This window comes from Prionailurus bengalensis, chromosome C1, assembly GCF_016509475.1.
Source record: "Prionailurus bengalensis isolate Pbe53 chromosome C1, Fcat_Pben_1.1_paternal_pri, whole genome shotgun sequence".
Taxonomy (NCBI): domain Eukaryota; kingdom Metazoa; phylum Chordata; class Mammalia; order Carnivora; family Felidae; genus Prionailurus; species Prionailurus bengalensis.
The window spans coordinates 128,587,461-128,613,224 of NC_057345.1; positions in this window are offsets into that span (position 1 = coordinate 128,587,461).

Below are 25,764 nucleotides of genomic sequence, written 5' to 3' on the forward strand. Positions count from 1 at the left end.
TCCCTGGAGCAGGGCATGATTTAGAATGTAAGACAGAAGGGGGAAAGATTGCAACTTATGTACTTTATAAAGTGTTTTATTTTATTCCTATGACATGATTTTGCTAAGTCTCAAGTGTGTTTAGAGTACTGCTATGACCAAAATAATAGAAATATGTCTAGAAGGTCACTGGATTCATAGAAGATTTTCATCATTTAAATTTTCCTAATCAGTAGGTATAAAAAGTATGACTATAATCAAGTAAGGGAGCTGTGAAATGTTTAGATATTCTTGTTCTCGAAAGAGGTAGAGGAATCTGTAGGTTGAAAAATGCCACTTTTCAACTGTCTCAAGTGTTTTTGTGCTTTTAAAAAATGATTTGAAATTTCTTTTTTTGCGATTTAGCTTAACCAATAGAAGGGTAAATGGTCTCACTCTGCAGTATACTTGTGATTGAAATAAAATCCCTAATGGAATAGTGGCTCTAAGCAGTGATTATCAGTAGTTACCACAAACACTAGGTGAAAGGTCATGGGGAGATTTTTTAGTGGGTGGATCAGGTTGACCTCTCCTGAACTCATTGATTATCACAAAAAGTGAAAAAAACCCAGACATTCTATGCCTCCTGATGTGGTACAGTAAGAAATCACAGCATTATCTATGGCATGCTGTTGCTAAAAATATTGAACCTAGGGGTCTCTAGATCCAATTACCAGTTTATAGAAAATGCAGCAGAAAGGGGAAGTGTGTTGGATGAATCCACAATGATGATAACTAATGTTCTTCAACAAATGTGTGGAGAAGAAAGGGAGAAAAAACTGTTTTGGATTAAAAGAGACTTAAGACACTAATAAATGCTGTTTGTGGGCTTTGGCTCCTGATTTAAATAAATTTACTATAAAAATACAGTTTTGAACCCAGGGAAAAATAAGATAGGTTATTAGGTGAGAATAAGAAATTCTTGTTAATTTTGTTTGGTGAGATAATGGCAGTGTTGGTGATATTAAAAAGAAAAATGTGTCAATCACTTTGAGATATGTGCTGAAGTATTTATGGATGAAGTGGTAGCAGCTGGGATTGGCTTTGAACTACAATAATAAAGAAGGCAGGGAGCAGAGCTAAATGCAAAATGGCAGAATTGTTGGGCATTGGTACATGGGGTTCGTATTTTATTCTACTTTGTAGATTTGAAAATGTCCATAATCAGTGGTTAAACTATAACTGAAACACATTCTAGTTTTGTTTGTTTGTTTGTTTGAAGGGCTTAGGGAAATGCAGCTGAAGACATAAATAATGGAATAGGCCATGCCTCTCATTGATATTTCCACTTTTCTTTCTTTCTTACAGATGTATTTTGTGCATGTCTGTGGAATTAGGAAGTGGGAGTACTGTTGTACTAGGCTTGGACTCTCTTACTTGAGGAGAAGAAGGATTCAGAGGAGGTGGTAAGTGCTAGTCAGATGGGGGAAATATGGGGGGGCAGTGCTAATTTAACTGTCTGAGGGGTTGTTGAGTGCTATATTCTGGGTATTTGTGTCCCCCCAAAATTCATATGTTGAATCCTAATGCCTAATGTGATGACGTTAGAATGTGGGACCTCTGGGAGGTGATTAGGTGATGATGGTGGAGACCTTACAAATGTGATTAATACTCTTGGGGCACCTAGGTGGCTTAGTCGGTTAACCATCTGACTTTGGCTTAGGTCATGATCTCATGGTTCATGAATTTGAGCCCAACATTGGGCTTTGTGCTGACAGCTTGGAGCCTGGAGCCTGCTTCGGATTCTGTGTCTCCCTCTCTCTGCTCCTCCCCACTCACTCTCTGTCTCTTTCTCTCTCTCAAAAATAAATAAACATAAAAAAATGTGATTAATACTCTTAATAAGAGAGACCCCCAAGTCTCTCCTGAGTCCCTTTAACCATATGAATATACAATGAGAAGTCTGTGACCCAGAAGAGAACCCTCACTTGACCATGCTGGGTAGTCTTATCTCAGATTTTCAGCCTCCAGAACTGTGAGAAATAAATATTTGATCTTATAAGTTACTCAGTCTGTAGTATTTTGTTATAGCAGCTAGTACAGACCAATATATTGGGCCATGTTTCTTCTTCTTTTTTTTTCTTCTGTTAAGTTTATTTATTTATTTTGAGGAAGAGGGAGAGAGAGAATCCCAAGCAGGCTCCACACCATCAGCACAGAGCCCTATGCCGGTCTTGAACCCATAAACTGAGAGATCATGACCTGAGCCAAAATCAAGAGTCAGATGCTTAACAGACTGAGCCACCCAGGTGCCCTGGGCCATGTTTTTTCTAGCATGTTTCCCTTTTCTGCTAAACTTGAGGCCTGAGACTATGTCTCAGCAATTGAGCTATCATCAGTGCTTGCCTGAATGTCTGGGAAAAAGTTGGACACTTCATAAATGTTGACTTGATGAATAATTACATTTCAATTAGTTGGCACCAACTTTTTGTATGAGTGACCTAGTGAGGGCTTTAACAAATAACCAATGCAGCAAGTATGTTAACCTAAACAAATCCTTAGTCTTGAAGAGAAAATAGCCACTATTAGGTGTCAGGAATATTATGCCAAATAAATATAAATCATCTTCATTATAGTTAGGCACTGGGCTAATTTGGAGATGGAGTCACGGTACTTGCTTTTCAGCCTCATGAATTCTTATTATCATCTCGCTGGTTATAACAAACAAGTATAATGCTGAAAATACTAGTTTCTTAGGGACAGTATTACAGGTGTGGAGTCACAAGATTACTTGCAAATGAGGAGACAAAGGGGCTTCAATGAAATTATTTCCTATCAAGTGTAGTAAACATGTACAATATGTTATTATTAAGGACCTTTGAGGCAGGCCACATTAATGAGGTATTGAGACAACTAAATGAGATTTTATGTTAAAAAAAATGATGATAAAGTGAGAAAACGATGAATGTAGAGAAAAGAGAAAATGGAAAATGAAGAAAACAAAAAGGAGCAGATATGATGAAAATTGCCCTGCCATTCTGTGGCAAGAGTGAAAGCAAATCTAATGACTTTCTCTGCTTTCAGTTTTAAAAATAAGACACATTTCTCAGATATGAAATGTGGTCCATTATCTGCCAATGGTGTTCTGAGTTGTCTTCAGGCAGCAACTATATGCCATAAAATAAACTTTAAACTATCCACCCCCTCCTTTTTAGCAGTGGCACAAATCTAGCTGTTTGGAAAATTGGTTCTTGATGACAATTTTTCTGCCTTTGCTAGAGAAATTCATTGATGAGTGTGATGTGTGTGTGCATTAGTATATGTATGCTGTGGTTCATAGATTTTATGATAAACATCTTTTTTATATCTTAACATCTCTGAAAACAAGGTATATATGTCAGGGTATAACTGGCAACATTTTTCGCCCTTTCTTGATGGCTCACAAAGTAATGTCGCCTGTTATGATAAGTCACATCTTAGTTTGTAAATTTGATTTATTTAGAGGAGGGGATAGGGGTGAAGAAGGAGGAAGAGGACAGAAGTGGGAGGAAATTTGATGCTTTGTATAATGGCATAATTCAGAAAAAAATTTTCTTTAGTTCTTATTATTTATATGACTATCTGGGAATAAAAATACCATTTACTTATATTCTTTGGATGAATCCATGAAAAATTGTTAAACTCTTCCTTCTGAATTCCTCACTTTTTTTTCCTACCCCTTCTTGGCTTCTTATATACTTCAGACTTTGGCTTGGTGCATGCTGCACCCTTGCAGCTTTCCAAAAGGTGCACATGACTTAGATCAACTGTTGGTTTGAGAAGAATCAGCCAGGACAAGATCTGAAAACAGCACCAGGGCCATACCATAAGGTGGGACATAGAGGCTCCTTAATATCTGAGAGAATTTCACTTCTGCTAAGTCCAAACATATCGATGTGTCCCTAAACTGTTCTCCTCTTTCTCATTCTGGGATTTCTGGGAGCAACCTCATACTGGATGCCAAGCAACTGTGAGCTTCAGCTCAGCAATTATGAAATAAAGGAGACTTGGTTCTCTCCCACTGAGAGGAATGCTTTTGACCCTTCAGAGAAATTCCTTTTCCTTTCTTATTTTTTTAAAGTTTATTTATTTGAGAGAAGGAGAGAGAGAGAGAGAGAGAGAGAGAGAGAGAGAGAGAGAGAGAGAGAATGCAAGCATGCACAAAGGGGGAGGGGCAGAGAGAGAGAGAGGGAGAGAGAGAAAATCCCAAGCAGGCTCTGTGCTCAATGCTGAGTTCAATGTGGGGCTTGATCCCATGATCCTGGGATCATCACCTGAGCCAAAATCAAGAGTTGGATGCTCAACTGACTGAGCCCCCCAGGTGCCCTGCTTTTGTTCCTCTCTGCAGCTGCAAGTCTTTGGGATTCCCACTTAGAGGTGAAGACCTTAACTAATGATGGGCTCAGTTGGCATGTCATCTGTCACACAGAGGAGAGAGTGAAGCTGGAAACCCAGTACCTAGTACTCTCAGGTCAGGAGTCATGAATGTTGTGTTTTCATGCAGGATCAGGAATCTCTCACACTTATTTTGATTTTGTGATACAACTGAACTCATGAATATATGAGAGACTACAGCCCTGGTGGGATCAGGAAGATGATACTGCTGAATGTTATGAGGGAGAGAGCAAAGGTGTCTCTTTGGATATTGGCTGCTGACAATTAGGTGATGAGTTTGGGTAGTAGGTAATAGAGAGAAGGTTGCAGCATGCAGTCACTGGCCGTATCTATCACCCAAACAATGGGTAAAAATCCAGTGGAAAATATTCATCAAGGCTATTGAGTCAAATTAGTGTAGGTAAGGTTTAATAGTTGTGGGAATACACTGATTGCAGACAGTAGAAATTTGGTGATGTTCACTCATGTCCTCTGGAAATGTTCTTTTATGCATCCAGTTTCATCAGAGCTAATCATTCCTTGCCAGGAAACAAACAAAACGTTGCCTCCCTTTTGGAAATATTTCATCATTGACAGAAACATAATTTCACTTGCCAGCAAGAGAAATGTTGACACTGACAAGAAGATAGTACCTTTTACCTTCAAAACTGTTTTATAGGAAACAATTTAAGCTAAAATAACTTTTTCCTTTTTTCTCAGTTTTATCAGGAATGATTACTCCCTTTGCTGCTCTGCCACATCAGTTCACATCTAATAGTACCCAAGACTGATCTGATTAGTTTCTAATTTAAAATAAAGGTTAACTATCCCCAGGTCAGGCTTTGGAGTTGGGGCATCTATGGGGACCTTGGTCAAGGTTTAGTGTCTTGGTATGTTAACCTTGTGGCTGTGAGGGGGTGGAGGGGACATGAAAGCTCAATGCTGTGAGGACCCCAATGCTGGGGCTGCCTCTGAGCATCATCACTATGTTGAACAAGGTCCCTGCAGGGAGAAGAGCTGTCCCAGGTCCTAAGCAGGATCTGCATGGGAACAGGGGAGAGGAGTCAGGCAGGAGAGAACCAAGGAGGGTAATAAGGGAATTGGCTACCTGTCTATGTCCCCAACTAGAGGTGGATACCTTGTGCCTTGGGAGTCACACTGCCTACCTTTAAATCCTGACTCTCCCCCTTACTAGCTCAGTGACCTTAGGTGAGCTACTCTTTCTGAGCCTTCGTTCTCTCATCTGTAAAATGAGGATAATAGTGATTCCTACTTCATTACAGGCTTTGATGATAATGCATGTAAGTCATTTAGCTTAGTTCCTGTCATGTAATAAGTGCTCAATAAATGTTGCACTAGCTTTTTATTCCTTCATCAATCATATTATTCTTTCTCATCAGACTGTGAACTCTTCTGGGATGAGAATTCTATTTTATTCATCATTTTGCTCTTGAATCTTCTTTCACCTCACCAGCCTTAGAATGGCCCTAAAGGTGGTCTTGCCTTGTTTCCATGACATCGTCCTCCCTGGTTCTCCTCACACCTCTCACTAGCTGCTCCTTCCCACTTTTCTTAATCCAGATCACTAAACATCAGCTTCTTGTTTGGACTACTCCTCTCTCTTTATTCTTTCCTCTAACTCCAGAATTGGATTCTCCTGAGCTGAACTTCCCTCTTGAGTCCCAGACTCACATAGCTGGATTTTTACTAGACATCTCCACTTAGATGTTTCACAGATCAAATTTCAGAAACCAAGAGTTCAAAATAAAAACTGTTGTTCCCCTTCTGTCCTTATCAAATAATCTCAATATGTGGCTTCACCGTCCATCTAATTTGTCTAGCAGAAACCTAGTATCTCATTTTCCATAGTTGGTCTATTGGCAAGCCCTTTTGGCTCAGCCTGCAAAAGATCTCAGAGCCAGCTCCTGCCCTCCACCTCTATGCTTCCAGTCTAATCCAGGCCATCTTTGTTTCTTTTCTGGGATATTGTGGCAGCCTACAAACTGTTCTCCCTATCTCTACCATTGGCCTCTGACAGTCCATTTTCCATGTGCATCAGGTAAATCTTTAAAAAAATAATTGGATCATGTCCCTTCTGTGTTTGAAATCCATCATGGCTTCCTATGTACACAATATAAAACCCTGTGTCCCCAAAGAGCTTATAGATCCCTGCAGGATGGGGCCCTGCCTGATTCTCAAGCATCCTGCATTCCCATTTCCTACAGTCAGTATTCTCCAGTCAGATGAGCCTTCTTTAAGTTCTTTCATGCTCTGGGGTCTTTTCCTGGATTGTTCCTGCTGCTTGGAATACCTTTCTCCCAGGCTGCCCCTCCCATTCTTTGGAGCTTGTTTGGAATTGTCACCTTCCAATGTGGGCCACCCTTCCTCTAGTGTCCTATGTCCCAGCCTCCTTCATTTTTTTTTCATAGCACATTCCAAAATTTGAAATTTGTAATTCTTTTATTTAATTGTTGTGTGTTCCTTTATCTCACCAAGGCATAGGGAGCTGCATCTAGGTCATTTGCTGAGGTATCCTCAGTGCCTAGCATAGTACCTGGCACATTGTTAGACTCTGTAAATACCTGCTGAATGAATGAGTCCGACAAAGTGTTCAGTTGATATGCATTGAATGAATGAACAAAATGATATGTAAAAGTGATTTTTTTTAAGGCTCTTTGGCATTGTTACCAAGAGATAAAGTATTACTTAAGCTCAATGGATACAGCATGGTGTAGGGGATAGATTGGGGACTTTGGTGTAGCTTGAGTTGTGGCTCTGCCTTTTATTAGCTGTGTGACCTTGGAAGTGTTTCTCAACCAGTCTCAGCTTTAATTTTTTCACCTATAAAATGGGGAATTAAACCTCTTTATATCATAGGATGTCATGAGAAGTAAATGAGATAATGTATGTAAATCTCCTGGCATAGAGCTAGCACAAGAGTGGCACTCAATACCCAGTTATTCATTTTTTTCTTCTACCAGTTACAAAACTGTGGAGTTTCAGATATCAGTGAGTTAGTGAGAAGCATATTTTGGAAGGAGAGAGGTCTTCTAGGTGCTGGCTTTTTCCTCTCCTCTCACTTTCTAATTATACTGCATTAGGAATTTCAGATCAGTGCAGGAAGCACACTTTTTCCAGCAGTAGAGGTTGCCAGTCACTGTGGAATTTATAGGCCACGTAATTGCCTTTGCTTATTTTTCCTCAAAGTAGCAAATTTCAAATTTTAAACTCTCAGATCCTTCTGTTAAGAATATAAATACATTTGGGGGTAAAGCCAGTGCTATTTTCCCCCTAATTTTCTCAACTATGTTTCATAATCCCTGACTTCTACCTCCATGACCTGAAAAGTCCACTCAAACAGTTACCTGGAGGCCACTAAGAGCTCCTAACCCCATTTCAATAAGTGGCACTGTCTTATTTGTCCAAAAACCTGCTTTCTGCTCTTCATTATGTTGCCCTGAATAGATGATTGAGCTTTTCCTGGGATCCTCACCACTTCCTCTCACTTGGCTTCTGGACTCTTTAATTTCTCTTTTCTGTGTCGCCATTGTCCCTATTCCTACCATCTTTCCTTCTCTTTCTTATTCAATCCCACATTGGTCCCTTATCCCCACTGTCTCTCCATTAAATGCATCATCTTTTTGTTCTCTGGCCTTCCTGAGTAGTACAATTGGTGGAGCAAATGCTTGGGACCCAGTATCACATCCCCGAGTCTGTCCGTGATTTCAGCTACAGCTATGGAGAACAATTTCAAACCCTCCTTGCTTCTCTGCCTCAGGGCCTTCTCCAGTGCCAAGGTAGCCTGGAAGTGCAGGGGAGTCATCACCTCAGCTACAACTCTTAACCAATGGGGGATTGGAGCAGTGACAGTCTTGGCAACTGATTGGATTTGGCGTTTGAGGGGCACAGAGGAGTGCAGGATGGCTGGCAGGTTGCTGAGGTCAACTCCAGGGATGGTGTTGTCAAGATAGAAGTCATAGGTGAAGTATCATGTGAGGGTTAGTGACCTCAGGGCAGGGATCATTTTTTTTTTTATCTATCTTTGTATTCCCAAGATTTAGTATAGTATCAGAACCTAAGTGTTCACAAAATGCTCACTGAAAGAGCAAACCCATTTCTTCATGTGCCAGTGCCTTTAGGGAAAGCTGTTACATTGGTATGGCTTTCTGTAGAAAGCCAAATGCAGCTACCCAGTCACCATAATATTGTGCTGGAGATATTGATAGATTTTTCTCTTTGGATGTTTGTTCCATTGTCACACAAAACATCAGTATTAGATTCATAAAACTGCTATTTCTTTGTCATTTGTCAAGCCACTTTGGAAGTCATTTGCTTTTGGAGGAATTAATCTTCTAGAATATCAGTATTACATGGTATTTCAGGTAAGCATCCTAAGTGGTTCAGCAAACGTAAATTGTTTAGCATTTATATATCACTTATATTCTCCAGGAGTTCAACATTAGTTAATTCTCATGATACTTAGAGATAAGTGTCATCTCAAGTCATGATTTGTATATGTTTCAAGTTTATAAGTGTTCTCTGCCTGCTTTTTTTGTCACTAGCTATTTCATTTTCCATCACCAAGACTTCCATTTAATTTTGTTTATTGCACTCTTTGTGGAACTGGGAAAATATGGTAACTTTTGTTTGATGTACAACCATTATTTGAATAGCTTTTGGCTCAGAGCTAACCTCAAAGGTCCTGGGTCCTGCCTGGACATCTAGGAATTAATCTATTCTGCATCTAGGAGTTAATCCCAAGGAAACAAATGATGATTACTGTATTGCTTATAACAGAGGAACATTGTACACCCCCTGCCATACATGTCCTTCAGTAGGGAGTGGCTGAATGGGTTGTGGTTCATATACATGATGGAATACAACAAGGGCACTAAAATGGTCATGCAGCAGTACATGCACAGACATGAAAAGATATTCCTGAAATAGTGGAGTGAAAAAAAATTGGACAATGCATATACAGTCTAATTCCATTTTTGAGTATCTGAGAATATATGCATATTTATATATGTACATGCATCTGTATATTTGTATATATGTGCATCTTCCCATTAACAATGGCTATGTCTGGGAAGTAGGCTGGGACTGCTAACAGAAATCCAACTGGTCCCTTAGCCTTGTTGAGACATTGGGAGACTCCTTGGCATTGGTCCACTTAGGCTTTCTAACTTCACTCATCATCCTTGTGTTAGTGATCCCTTCTTCTTATTTTTTAGAAAACTAGGCTTGCCTGGCTTCTGGCTGGTGCTCTCGGCTGCTGCCTGCTCTATATTCCTGCTTATTTCACGGTGCCCTGACCCCTGATGTGGGTGCCCCTCATATCACTGGGGTTTGGTTCTTTATTAGTCCATGAGCACTGTGGTTGTTCTTTGCCAAGCCTGGTGCTTTTTGGACTTGACTTCTTTGCCCCTCTCCTGGCTCTCTCTGCTATATGTATGCCCATTTAGTCAGCTTGCTGCTGTGGTTTCTTAGCCACCTGCAGCGAGGCCATGCCATCTGTTTGGCTTTTGCTCATCTCCAATGTGTTCTTTCCATCTCCCATACGATCTCCACCACCCCCATGCCTTTCACTGCCCACCTGGTGGGACCTGTCACTCATTCCTAGAGAATGTCCAGGATAGTGAGGTTGAGTGGCAGTGAGTTCACCTTCCATGTGGGAGGACTGGCTGAGATCCAGACTTTGCTGATGACCCTGTCCTGCCATTCTCTATTAAGCATGACTTGTGCCTGGGATGGATGACATTGTCTTTCCATGGAGAATTGGGCTTAACATGTGCATGGAAAATGGCATCACTGATGGGTAGAACAATGGAAATTAGGGGGAAAAAAGTTCCCGAAACCATAAATGATGTAGTGCTATACTTTGAAAGCATTACCCAAATTCATTGTCTCTTTTCTCAGAGACATTTCTTTTTCCATCATTGGAAAGAAGAGCCAGAACCATAGATATTCTTAGGCAGATGAACCTGAGCTTGAATACTGGTTCTATTATTGATTATATGATAATCTTGGGAAAGTTGATTACCCTTTTTGACTTTCACTTTTCTCACTTGCTAAAAGAAGCTTAGTAATAATAATAATGATGCTAATAGTTACTTATTGTGTATTTACTAGAAGCCAGCCACTATGCTAAACCCTTTAATTTAACCCACCTAACAGCAGTATGGTAGGTATCATTAGTTTCCCTTTTTATAGATTGGGAAAAGAAAAATTTAAAGATATTATTCAAGTTCAGACAGCATGTAAGGCATGGAGCCTGTATTTGAACTCAGTCAGCCAACTACGAGCCTATATGCCAAGAGTGCCTCTCCTATGAACCGGTGTAGAAGTAACTCATTCAGTGCCAGCACATACTAAGTGCTTAAAAAATGCCCCCTCTTGGGGCCTCCTGAGTTGACATGGGTTCAGGCTTTAGAGTCAGGTGTCCTCCTCTTTATGGGTATCTGAGGACTTTACAACTAAAACCCAAAAGGGGGCCAACTGCAGCTGTCTGTCTCATATCTGAGGCTGTAGACTGTATCTTTCATTCCCTATGTGACAGTGAGCAATGAAATTTCAGTTTATGATCTCCCATTCTCTTTATGGAGCCTCTGTTCCTATGCCTCATCAATCACTGTCACTTTGAATTTTTGCAGTGTCTTACAAAATCAACCTATGTTGACGTTTCCGTTGGTTTAAAGCTCCTGTAGTGAAGATCTCGGGCTATCTTGTCATCTGAAATAGGCATTGTACCACATAGAATCTCCAATAACAAACCTCAACAATGAAAATGAGGACACTAGCAATTATATCAAGTACCACCATGATTAATGTTACCCCAGGGCTCACCACAGACACCCACTGTTTGGTGCACTAAGTGCTGAGATCAGGGATCTCAAACTCAAATTCCTGCCAGGCCATGCAGGAGCTTAAATAAGGAAGTAGGTCACATGGATGGCAGTGAACCTAGAGCCTGTGGCCTCACCAGAGAGATGACTGCTACCTCGCTCTGGTCGAATGTTGCCAACGTGGAGTATAGGCTTAGTTCTGTCCGATCCTTGCATTTTTTAAGAGAAGTAGTAAATACAGATTTTTATGTGCAGTTTCCAAATGTAAAAATGTTGACAAATAATTTACATTAAAAAATCCTCATCTGTAGGTTGTATACCATTTGTTTTATATGATCTGATCTAGCCCTTGTAGGTCATGAGCACCATACAATAATAACAGTATAAGCCATGATCATGGGAAAGTGGATATAATCAAAAGTTTATGTATCAAAGGTTTCTAGAGAGGCATTGTAAGGCTTTGTTGTTCTCACTTTAACAGGCCTCCTGGGACTCCAAAGCATTCACTAGTGTGACTGGACTAATTGTTGTGGTTTCCATGTCAGTTCCAGGCTCCCATCCTGGGTTCCTCATTTTTGTTCCTTTTTGGCTGTAACATTCCTTGTGCTCTCTTTTGGCTTGATCTCTCACCAACTAAGCACATTTTTGTTGCTGCACAATGAAGCTCTGCCAGAGGTGGGTTCTCCCCAGGTAGGTTCCACAAGCCCTCAGAACCTTTGCCTGTGCTTCTCCTGCCTAGGAGGCCCCTTCTGCCATCTACTCCACTGAGAATCCTTGAGGTGGAAGTCTATGTGTGAATTCCAGCCACATAACGTGATTTCTGTGTGTCAACACTGGCCAAAGGACACAGAAGACCCTTAACAAAGATCTCACCTAGTGTGTCTGGTCCCCAGCAGGGCCTTCATAGTCATCACTAGATGCAGGCTTGTGCCATGGTTACTGTGATCCACATCATGCTCGTAACCAAGGAATTCCCAACAGCTGGTTCAGGATGGAACTGAGAGCATAATGATTCCTGATATGTCTTGGTCCCTCACCTGGGACTGAGATGGACACAGTGGCAACACTGAGTCTATGGTGATGGACTTGGTCAAGAGGAGAGGCAAGGTTATATTCTGATAGGAGAGAAGTCCTCGGAGAACTCTGTATGATCAGGGGTGGTGTTCTTGTTTACTGTTGGGTTGGAATAGGTGGTTAGCATCAATGCTGTGAATAATCAGAGGGTATTTGAAGACTATTTTTATGTCAACATAAAGGTTTGGGTCAGGCCAACTTTAAAATTCTCTGGTCTGTGAGAGAGTTGATTACATGATCTTGGTTCATTTTCTGGCAGATAAAACCTATCTATTGAAGTGTTCTGTTTGAAGAGCACTTAAAGCTTCTCAACATTTTCATTATTTTGCATCGAGTCTGGATCTCTTACAAGTATTGACCACCACTGAAGTTAGCAAAGCAAAAACTTGTTAGTTCATATTCATGGAACTCACACTTACTGGGAAAAGATAAAACAACAGATGTATATTGTTTTTAAATCTGAGGGCTTCCAACAAATGATGCCCCTTCTTCCTGGCAGAGCTTTGCTAGTCACTTGAAGCTGCTAACCATGGCCATATGACACAGGGAGCCTTTGCTGGGCTTGGCAGATGCAGTGTCCTATAACTGCATGTGGTTCACCCTCCTGGATGGCTTCCCCATTGATCATGCCTTGACTCTGAGATCCCAGAATGCTGGGAGGGAGAGTATCATGGCCTTGTAGAGCCTTCAGGCTCCGGGTTTGCATTTACCACAACTGATGGTTTTCATTTTGACAAGTTAAATAGTCTTCCTGGTATATTCACCTCATGATTCGCCACGAAGCATTAGCACAAGTTTGTGTGGAATGGAAAGTTTACAACATTGATTTGTCAAAATGAGGTAAGAGAAATGCTAGGTCCTCAGATGAGTGGGTGTCTTTAGGGCCAGCCAAATTTCTGATCCTGAGCTCAGGAGGGGAAGGGTACTGAATTATGGTAAGTGGGACCAGGGCTTTAAATTTTTTCCCCAAAGCAATCAATGGTAGCTGAATTTGGGCCCTCACGTTCCTGCCATGCAACCACAGTCATTCATTCCTCAAACATTTATTGCATACCTACTCTGTGCCAGGGACTTTAATAGATGCTGGGGATATAACAATAAGAAACATCATTACTGGTCTCATGGATCTTTCATTCTAGTTTTGGAAAAAAATAAACACATAAGCAAATGATGTCACACAGTGATACATGTTGTAAAGAACAATAGACTAATGGCATACAGAAAGATGGTGGGAGGCTGCTTTCTCAGAGCTGGTTGTGTAGGGCACTCCAAGGTGGTGGATTTTAAGCTGAGACCCTAACCATGAGGATGAGGCAGCCATGTGGAGGTCAAGGGAAAGAGCACCTGGAACAGAGGAAGCAGCAAGGACACAGGCTCTGAAAAGACAACATGCTTGCTGTGTTTGAGGGATGAAAAAGGACCCATGCACCTGGAGCCTTGTGGGCAAAGGAGAGAGTGAGAGGAAATGGTGTCAGGACACATTCAGTTCAGGTGGGGCCTTATAGCAAGGTAAAGAATTTAGGTTTCATTCTAGTTGCCTCTTTTACCCAGGAGGAAGGAAGGTTCTGGGTTTAGAAAAGCAAGGATAATCATAGGCTTATGGATGGAGCCAGATAAGATGGAAACATTGTTAGTTACAAGTCAAGAGTCCAGACCTAGGCATGTCCACTCCAAAGCGTGTGCCTTTCTGACCCCTTCTGCCTCCTTCTCTATCTCATACTGAAGAGAGAGGCTGTGTGTTAAAGAGGATGTGGTTCTGGAGCTCACCTACCCCCTCCAACTGTAATCACATAATGCTCTGAGCCTCAGGGTCCTTATTATGCAGAAGCCTCAGGTGAGCTTAAAGGCCTCAGCTGGGCATTACCTGTGAGCAAAAGGTTTTTACAGCCCTCGGGTAATAGGGCTGAGAGAGGATTTCATCACAGTGTCAAAATAATCAAAGTGCATTTTATGAAGAATAGTAGGTGTTACCCATTTTACTTGAGAACAGAAGAAGACAACAAATTTCTTGTAAGTGGAAGTTCTTAACTGATGTCCTTAGACCTCCAAGGGATCCATGAAGACAGTAGGGGGGTCCACGAGCTATTTTCCACATTTCAAAAAATCTCTAATGCCTCATGGAACCACTTTGACAGATTCTGTTTGGCAGACTATATCTATTAAAGCTGAACACACACATACCTAACAATTCCTCCACTAGGTACGGGCACTAGATACAGAGATGTTTACATATATTCCACAAAAGGCAGGTGCCAGTATGTTCAGAGCAGTACTAATGGCAATAGCCAATACCTTGAAATTACCCAAATGCCCATCTATTGTAGAACTGATACATTGTTATATACTAAAATTTACTGTATTTATTATATTGCCTTGTGTGTAATAGAATATGCACAATGCCTGAGAATGATCTTCAACTCTGTAGTATGGATCATAGCTAATGTTCACAGGAAGTAGCTAGAGACAAAAAACACATAGTTTAAGAACCATTTACATAAAGCTCGAAAATAGGGAAACACTCTGGTACCTCAAGTCAGGATGGTGGTTACTGTTAAGGGGAGGTGGTGGTGCATGGTGACAGGAGGTGAGGTTGAGGGTGCTGATAATCAAGGGTACTGAGGATGTTCTCTTTCTTAATCTGGGTGCTGGTTATGTGTGTGTGTTCAGTTTGTAAAGATAAATTGAACATTATACTTTTGACACGTGTTTTCTATAGCATATTATACTTTAATTCAAAATTTTAAAAAATGTTTAATGGAAATTATATGATAACCATTTCAGCCCAGTTAGATATGATAGGCATTTCAGCTCAGTTAAATATGACTTTTCATAATATCAGAGAGGAAATTAATTGTTGCTGAAAAAATTGTTGGAAGGAAATGATTTTTTAAATATGGGTCCAACCCTGGGGAAAAATATGCACAATTTTCTGAGGGACCACTTATGGCAGCTACCTCTTTTCTTTCAAAAAAATTTTTTTAGTGTTTATTTTTGAGAGAGAGAGAGAGAGAGAGAGAGTGAGCGAGCCCAACACGGGGCTCAAACTCACAAACTGTGAGATCATCACCTAAGCCAAAGTCAGACGCTTAACCAACTGAACCACCCAGGCGCCCCTGGGGGACCACTTATGAAGGGCTTTAGGGCCAGTGGCCTTATTTTTATATTTATTTAATTTTAAATAGAAAAATACAATTCAGAAAAATAACCCTCTGGGCTCTACTCTTTTCTTTTTTAATTGAAGTATAGTTGATGCACAATGTTACATTAGTTTCAGGTGTACAACACAGTGATTAGATGAGTCTATCCGTTATTAGTGGGCCTAACTTTTAAAACAAACTGTCTCATTGGTGGCATGTGTGTTACCAAGGGGGTCCATGGAAAGTTTGTGGTATGTTCATGAATGTTGTAAGAGAATGTTGTCGTTCCTCAATGACTTAGATTCACACTTGTAAGACAAAGGCAGGTGGGTTAAAGGTCTTTTCCTGCTGGCATTTTTAGATTGGCTTGTTAGGAGTTTCCTGGCTTGTTAGGGGTTTCCTGTTCAGCGAGAGAGAGGTGAGGGTCCTCAGTTCATCCGGACTCCTCTCCTAGCCCCATCAGAGAACTGCAGGTTGCTTGGCCATGTTGTCCAATGCTCTGATGCCACCTCCTGGTCAGTCATAAACAAGGAGGAGCTCAGGAAAGGGGAGCATTGGATGCTGATTGAAAGATTGTCCTGTGGATCAAGGAGACAAAGGGCTTATGTTCTGCTAGGGCTGGAGCCTACTGCTCCTCTTGGCAACTGGGCAGCCTTCCACCATCTGCCAACTACCCCTTGCCACCATCTGCCAGACAACCAGCCAATCCAGCTTCCTGCCTGTTGTGTGACTCACTGCAGGGAGTCCAGGCAGTCCCTAGAACTGATCCAATCCATCCTGGTTTTGCAAAGACAATGCCAGAGTCAGGGTTGCTGCAGGTGGTGGTGGGGAAGTGAGAAACTGCCACCACTATTGCCTTGTTTCATTCAAGTAGTTCTAGGACGATGGTGATGAATTGAATCTGATGCCTGCAGAAGCTGAGGGGCAGCTGACTCAGCCAGTGATGCATGACTGTGAGACACTGCTCTCCAGCAACCATTCTAGTCTTTAATCTCAGTGTCTACTCCTCTGCCTCCTCCTGACTCAGTGGCACAACTCAGATTTACCCCTGGATTAGTGTAAATTACCAAATTTAGGGGTCAAACTCTTCTTGCCAATGATTGATTTAGGGAGGGGAATTTATCCCACATTTAGCCAAAGACAAGAGAGGAGAAATATATTGGGGTATATCTACCTGGTAAATGTTTTCTCACAGGAAAGAGTGGCTTTGTTGTTGTGTCTTGATGTACTAATCCTTGAAATGACCACAGACACCACGTTGTGACCATGAGGATAGAGACCTAGAGATAAGCTGGCATGGGTTTGGGTTGCTTGGGGGAACATGGAAAGAACCTGGATCCCTCAGGACAGAGCCCTTAAATAATCCTGAGCTGTCCCACCTCTGGATTTCCTATTGTAGGAACTAATCTGTTTTCTTTATTATTTCTACTAGTTGAGTTTGAGTTTTTGGTTACTTATAGCACAAACCTTCCCAATTAATCTGAAGCTTCAGTGTAACTTTTTCCCACCTGCAGTGCATATTGCCAACTTCCAGCTCAAAATTTTTATTTAGATATATCCTATAAACCATTATTCTTCAGACTCAAAATATCTGATCTAACTACTCATCTTTTCCTCATATCTGCACTAGTGGTTTTTGACTTCTCCTTTAGGCTGTCAGTATACCACACATACATAAACATAATCAGTTTTATTTTCATTGTATAAAATAAAATTTTGTATCATTTATGAAATGCTTCCTGTGGGCAGTGCTTGTGCTAGGAACTTCATATAGATTCACATAAATTATTATATATCATTAAAAAAATATTGGAGGATAGACAATTTTATCCCCATTGCATAGGAAATTAAAGCAACAGAGCTGTTAGGTAACATTCCCTGAGACACACAGCTTATCTTGGCTGACTGGGAATTTGAACACAGTAGAGGCTTTCCCCTTCCTTTTGACCTGACCCATCTTGCATCTCCATTTTCATTTCCTCTCCCACTAATAATCTTCAGGTTTGGGTCCAAGTGTCTCATGCCTGGACTATCAGAGTGGAAATGTTCTAGACTCATGTGCCTCAATTCTAAGCTGGACGTCCCTGCTGTACCGATTTTCCTAGAATTGTGGTCATTCCACTTTCCCACTTAAAAATCATCAGTGATTTATCATCATCCGTGGCAGCAGTCACAGTGGCTGGCAGGTAATATAAATATGTAAAGTTCTGTTGAATGTAAGACTCTGGGCTCTAAACTGCTTGTACTGGGACCAAGACACTAGGAAATTCAAGTAAAAAGGCATAAGTGGCTACGAGTTTGTAAGCAATGGGCTTTAAGACAAAAATCCACGTTTTTAATTTTTTTTTCTTCTCAAATTTTATTTCTAGTTATGTACAGTGCAATATTGATTTCAGGAACAGAATTCAGTGATTCATCACTTATATACAATACCCAGTGTTCCTCATGACAAGTGCCCTCCTTAATACTCATCACCGATCTAGTCATCTCCCACCCACCTCCCTCTGTTTGCTCTCTATTGTTGAGTCTCTTGTGGTTTGTTTCCCTCCTTTGCTCTCTTTTTTCCTCCCTTGCATGTGTTCATCTGTTTTGTTTCTTAAATGAGTGAAATCATATGGTATTTGTCTTTGACTGACTGACTTATTTCGCTTAGCATAATACACTCTCGCTCCATCCTTCACATAGTTGCAGATGGCAAGATTTCATTCTTTTTGATTGCCGAGTAATACTCCATTGCATATATACACCACATCTTCTTTATCCATTCATCAGTTGGTGGACATTTGGGCTATTGTTGATAGGGCTGCTGCAAACATCGGGATGCATGTTCCCCTTCGAATCAGTATTTTTATATCCTTTGGGTAAATATCTAGTAGCGCAACTGTTGGATTATAAGGTAGTTCTATTTGTAACTCTTTAAGGAAACGCCGTACTGTTCTCCACAGTGGCTGCGGAAACGCCGTACTGTTCTCCACAGTGGCTGCACCAGTTTGCAGTCCCACCAAGAACGCAAGAGTGTTCCCCTTTCTCTGTATCTTTGCCAACACCTGTTATTTCCTATGTTGTTAATTTTAGCCATTGTGACAGGTGTGAGGTGGTATCTCATCGTGTTTTGATTTGTATTTCCCTGATGATGAGTGATATTAAGCATCTTTTCTTTTTTTAAAAATGTTTATTTTTCTGAGAGAGAGTGAGGGAGCAAGCACACAAATGAGGGAGGGGCAGAGAGAGAAGGAGAGAGAGAGAATCCCATGGAAGTTCCTCACTGTCAGTATAGATCCTGACATGGGCCTTGAACCCATAAACCATGAGATCATGACCTGAGCCAAAATCAAGCGTTGGACAATTAGCTGACTGAGCCACCCAGGGGCCCCGGAGCATCTTTTCATGTGAAAATCCACATTTTTAATCTTTGCCTTTAGGGTTGTCTAAGATTAAATCCCAAGCCAACTTCTTCCTGTCATCTCCTGGTCACCGTTCTTCTGAAGCCTCTCATTCAGAGACGTTTGGGCCTAATCGCTCCATTGTCCCCAAATGATCTTGATCTTTATGCTTTTCCTCAGGCCTTTGTCCCAGGAAGTTTGTCCATTTGTTCTAACCTATTACTGAGTGCCCTTGACCCAGTTCCTGTCTGTCTTCTCTGACAAAGCATTCCTGGAATTGCATAGCAGAGCCTCTCTGGATTGAGAGAAGCTATGAAGCCCTTCAGGCCAGGCTTCTAGCTCAACTGTGCAAGGAATTTGCCACTCCTTAGCTTGAGCTCTGCTGGTGACAAAGGGTTCACCAATGCCTAAGATGGCTTATGCTACCACCAGGCAGCATTGCCTGTTCAAAGTTTTGTCATAGGTTAAGCCAAATCTTGTCATTCTAACTTCTGCCTTTTGAGGTCCAACAGGATAAGCCTGCTTTTTCCTTTTAAATATTTGAAGAACAGTGGTTGTGTCCTCATCTTCTCTGAATGACCTCTCTCAGTTGCTCTCAAATCTTACCTGTATTCTGCAAGAGATCAGATTCATTGTTTTGATTGTCCAACCATGTTTCAAAGCCCTGTAAGGAAGCATTTGGCTTTTAGCAGTGAGCAGGTGGTTAGACCAAAGGGGAAAAAAAGTGGAGAGAAGTACAAAGGTGACACAGTTCACAGTGAAGCAGTGATTCCTTTGAAAAGCCTTCCCTATAGAGTCATAATGTATGTGTGTGTGTGTGTGTGTGTGAAGGCCCTTGGGAGGGATGAAGTTGGGGAGTTGTGAGTGTGCATGCGAGTGTGTATTTATGGGAAGGCTGGTGTTAGGGGAGGGCTTGGGGACTTGAGAGTGGGGTGGTGGTTTTTTTGAAACCCCTGCCTGACAGCACCTGAAAAATCTGCTTTGCTGATAGCATATTTAATCTTAATTTGGATTTTGGTATATGTATCCGTCCCTCTGCACTGAGAGTCTGTGGTACTTTCTTACCAATTGACCTCATTCTTTTTTGTGACACTGTGAACTGTTGTGTCATTGTTGGCCTGGTGATTGAACTTTCTATTTTGCACAGGGAGAGGGTACAACCCTCAGAGGGAGGGTTTGTGGTCCTGAGTCTGATGACTCTCATAACTTCTAGCAGAGTGGAGGACAGAGTACAGGTGCTCATAAGCGTTTGTTGTCAGACCCTCAGAGAATAGAAAGAACCATAAATACAATGGAACAATTGCCCAGTGGGCTCTTTAGGCTACATCAGGCTATTACTGGTATCACTGGATCTCAGGGTCTTTGAAAGCTGTTTCTTTGAAAAGTCTTCCATTTAACTGAGAAATGTTTCTTTGTGACTTCTATCAATTAGTCTACACAGAGCAAGGATTTCTGTTCCTTAGAGGAGCCCTTAGAATAGACAGTCATTGGATGCCTGGGTGGTTCAGTCGGTTAAGCGTCTGACTTCAGCTCAGGTCATGATCTCACAGTTTGTGAGTTCAAGCCCCGTGTTGGGCTCTGTGTTGATGGCTCAGAGCCTGGAATCTGTTTTGGAGTCTGTGTCTCCCTCTGTCTTTACTCCTCACCCTGCTTGTGCTCTGTATCTCTCTCTCTCTCTCAAAAATAAATAAAAATTAAAAAAATTAAAAAAAAGAATAGACAGCCATTATGTCTCTTCTCATATATGTAGTGTGGGTGTATGTGTGTGTGTGTGTGTATGTGTGTGGTATGATAGGAACACTATGTTACCTGTAGTAAACCTTTGTAATAATTGGTCATGACAATCAAGAGGTCTATAAGTAATGAAAATTTTTATATTATAAAAGCAAATGTAATATATAATTCATATATTTGAAAGAAGAGTGTGAAAAAGAAGTAGATATGATTTTGTATTTAGTCGAGGTGGGGTCTAGTCATGGTTTTTATTTACATTTCCTCTTTCCTATATCTCCTAGTATAAATTTAAAGTATGGGCCTTGAAATGAAAAATTTAAAAACTTCAAGAAGAATGTCTCTGTTATCCTGACTTGATGACAAGTAAATGCATTCTTTGTGGAGACCCCCATCCCAGGAAGAAGCATGTTGGGCATTAATACCCATTTCCTGTATCTTGTTCTCATCTTCAGGAGGTTCCCAGCACAATACAGTGTGCTCTGTGGACACGGAGCTCCATAAGGACTGTTTACTGCGAGGCCTCTATTGTGCTAGAAAGGTTAAATTATGTTCAGCTTTCCAAAAGAAGGGCAGAGTCTGTGCATTTAAGCTTTGATTTTGGCATTAGGAGTGAGCCAGGGCAAGAAAGGATGCAAATTAAAAAGGACCCATAACTTGCTCATCAATGCATTCCCTGTGCATTGGGTGTTAACTGAAAAGAGTGAGTTTATTTTTCTTCTGAATACTTTTCTATGCTTTCTAAATTTTCTTTAGTGAGCATATATTCATTCATTCATTGATTCATTAATTTACTGCTTTACCAAGCATGCACTGAATACTTAGAGTGTGCTGGACATATGCTGGGTATTGAGTAAACAGTAAATAAAAAGAGGTCCTTGTGCTCAAGGAGCTTATTATTTAGTGGAGCTGTTCATTTTAGTGAGCAATTACTGTGAGGCAAGCATCATACTGAGCATTTTACTTACAAGATCTCATTCAATCCTCAGTAATTCCATGGCATAGAAATAATTATCTCGATTTAATAGATGAAGACTCCAAAGCTTAGAGAATATAAGCAACTTTGCCAGGGCTGGAATTTGTAGACTGTTTTTGGGTCATCCATATTTGTGTCTCTTCTCTGTCCTATTGACCTCAGGCAAGGCCATGTGACGGTCTTTGACCAATGAGAAGAGTGGCAGAGAGGTCCCTTCTGAGCAGAAGCTTTATGATCAGCATGCAGTTTGTTCCAGGTAGAGACTGCTCAATTAGCCTGGGTTCCAGAGTGAAGATGGCATAGAGTATGGCCACAGTCCATCCATACTGGGCATGTAGAATGAATAAGAAATGAAAGATCGCCAGTTGGAAGCCACTAAAATCCTGAGGTTATTTGTCATGCAGCATAACCATGAGACTGGCACAGAATCCTTAAACCAATACACTAGAGTACCCTATTTATATCATTTCTATAATTAGAAATAAATACTGTAGAAATTGGAGAAAGCATTATCTGGTTAGGACTCTTCAGTGTGAAGTGTTTATATGAATGTCAAATATTTTTTCCTTATGCCTTACTACTACCACTCCTTGACTGTTATAATGTTCCTTATCCGGAGAGGTTGGCCAGTTGTCCACAGGTCAACTTCCAAAGTTGACCTACTGCTTCCAAAGTCCCAAACTCCTTCCTCCTTCATGAAGCAATCCCTGATGCTTCTGGACCCATGTGATCTCTCTTGCTCTCCCCCAGACTCTAATACCATCATTTGCCACACATTACATGTTACTCAGAACTGTTTACTGCCATTTTTAATTGAAATAAAATTCACATAACATAAAATCTACCATTGTATCCACTATAAGTAGACAATTCAGTGATTTTTAGTACATTCACAATGTGCAACCATCTCCACCATCTAATTCTAGAACGTTTTCATTACTCTCTCAACACACCTCATCCCCACTAAATAATCACTCTCTGAGTAATCACTCTCCCTTCCTCCAGTCCATGGCAGCTGCGAATCTACTTTTTATTCCTTATGCACTTGCCTTCTGGATATTTCACTTCAAAGAAATCAGATATTATGTGGCCTTTTATGTCTAGCTTCTTTCACTTGGCACAATGTTTTCAAGGTTCTTGCACATTGTAGCATGTATCATTACTTCACTCCTTCTTATGGCTGAATAATACTCCATTGTAGATACACTGCATTTTGTGTATTCATTTATCCGTGGGTGGACATTTGGCTTGTTTGTACTTTTTGACTGTTGTGACTGGTGTTGCTATGAAAATTCGTATACATGTTTTTGTGTGGAACTATGTTTTAATTTCTTTTGAATATATATATATATATAGGAGTGGATTTACTGGGTCATATGGTAACCCTGTCTCTTTATCTGTTTTTAATTTTCTCTAAGAGATTGTGAGCTCCTAGGAGCAAGAGTTGTCTAAGTTTTTCTAGCTCTGCTGCTGCAGTACATTCATTCCTTTGGCAAACGTACGCTGTGTTGAGTGTTTACTTAAGTGTGCTTGGTTCTTCCCTAAGCACTGCAGTCAGGTAGATTATCATAGAGTTCTAGCATGTGATCTGAGAGGTTAAATCTTTCCATCCAGTAGAATTCTGTGTCTGAGTGATCTGGTCTCTGTATAAATATTCATCCTCAAAACATATGGCTCATCTCCCTAAAAACACTTTCTGTTGCATTTTGTGATTACAAAAATAGTATATACTGCAGAAAACTTGAAAGTATAAGAAAATATAAAAAAAAAAGAAACCAAAAATTATTTATAATTCTATAACCCAGCAATAGATACTGCTAGCATATCACTAAATTTCCTTCCAGACCTTTTTCAGTCTGATACATATATTTTTCTGTAACTGGGATCATCCTATGTTTATCAGATACCTCTTGTGCCCTGCTTCGGATCTCCTTACTGTCACCAGCCATGGCTATGTAGCCTTCAACCAGTTTCCCACAGGTGTAGCTTGACATTGCTTCACCTCAGGAAAATAAGGTGTGCCTCTTGCTATTCTGATAAAATGGTGTCAGTGTCACACATCTCAGAGAATTGCTCAACATGGGCAACCCAAACCTTTGACCAAAGGGACATACCCTTTTGTTCCTTGGACTTTTCAGAAAGAGATGGGCATTTGGCTTCTCTTTGTAGTGGCCAGTGCAATATTTTATCTTTATATTCTCTCTCCCTCCTCCTCTGTTCAATCCTCCTAAGTCTTACTCTTGCTCCCTGGGATCATATTCCTCAATAAACCACCCACATGACAAACTTTGCTGTAGATGTTTCTTTTGGGAGAACATAGGCTAAAGTACTCTATAAATAATTTTCAACACAGATTTCATTTATGCCATGAATTTAGGATGGATATATATATATATACATATATATCTGTGTGTGTGTATATATATATGTATATATACACACATATATACACATACATACATATATACATGTTAAATTTTATTTATGTTGGTTATAACTTGAATTTACACATGCATATATATTAATATGTATATGTGAATATAAATGACTTGTATTGGCCTTCATCCCTACTGTGATCTCCCTGTAGCAGAGGGGCTGGAACCCTAGGATAACATGTCCCAGAATCCTTTGCCAGCTGGGTTCTAATTTAGGCTCTGTCAGTGAGAGGACTCACACAGGATTGGAAAGCAGAGAGAAGCAGAAGGTAGTATTGCTTCTCTAGCATTGATGAGTGAGTGTATGTAGGTGAACGTGAAGCTTTGCAACATACGGTGAATGTGAAATTTTGAAGAAGCTTATATAGATTCACATGCAGTTGTAAAATAGTACAGAGAAATCTTGTGTACATTTTTACCATTTCCTCTACTGGTACTATTTTGCAAGATGGTATATAATAGCACAATAAAGGTGTTGACATTGATACAATCTACCTATATTATTCAGAGTTGCCCAGTTTTACTTCTTTCTTTTTAAATGTTTATTTTTGAGAGAGAGTGAGCAGGGTCACACAGAGAAAGAGAGGGGACAGAAAATCCCAAGCAGGTTTCATACTGTCAGCACAGAGCCCAATGTAGGGCTCGAACTCACAAACTGTGAAATCATACCCAGAGCCAAAATCAAGAGTTGCTTAACTGACTGAGCCACCCAGGCACCCCTGCTCTGTTTTATTTCTGCTAACGTGTGTGTGTATGTGTGTGTGTGTGTGTGTGTTTGGTTCTATAGTTTATTAACATTTAGAGCATACAATTCAGTGATTTTTAGTATATTCACAGAGTCATGAAACGCTCACTACTATCTAATTCTAGAACATTTTCATCAACCCCCAAAAAAACTCTATACCTGTTAGTATCCACTCCACATTCCTCCCTCCAGCTCCAGGTAACTGTGGGCTTGGCTTTCAGCTTTGTCCAGCAAAGCTAAAGACAGCAGAAAGAGTTACTCAACACTCCCTGCAAGTTAAGAGAGGTGAGAGGGAGGGTAAGGGATCTCCCTGAGCTGCTCTCAAGCTCCTGTATTTATTGAGCATTTAGGGAAACAATGAAGAAAGTGTGCAGAAAAACAAGAAGACAGGGTAAAATATTCCATAAAATAGCATGGCCTAAGGAATTTATGAGTATAGGCAGGACCTAACCCCTAGGTGAACATTAACTAGGTAAGCGAAGCATGGCTGCTGTTTTCAACAAGGCCAGAAAGCAGTTTTCTGCTTTGCAGTGCAGTCCCTATAATCTCCTAACCCAGGACATAGCTATTTGATTTCCCACAGTAACCACTAGTCTACTTTCTCCATGGATTTGTCTATTCTACACATTTCATATCAGTAGAATCATAATATGTGGTCTTTTGTGACTGGTTTATTTCATGTAGCATAAATAACATTTTTAAGATTCATTCATGTTGTAGCTGGTATCAGCACTTCATTCCTTTTTATTGCAGAATAATATTTCGTCGTATGGATATACCACATTATTTTATCCATTCATCAGATGATAGAATTTGGATTGATTACACATATGGACTATTATGATTAATGCTGGTAGGAACATTGATGTGCAAGTTTTTGTGTGGACATATGTTTTCATTTGTCTTTGGTATATACCTATGATTGCAATTGTTAAGTCACATAGTAACTCTATGTTTACCGTTTCAAAGAACTTCCAAAGTATTTTCCAACTTTATCATGTATGTAGGTGCTTGTATCTACCACCATTATCAAGGTACTGAACAGTTCTGTCACAAGAATCCCTCAT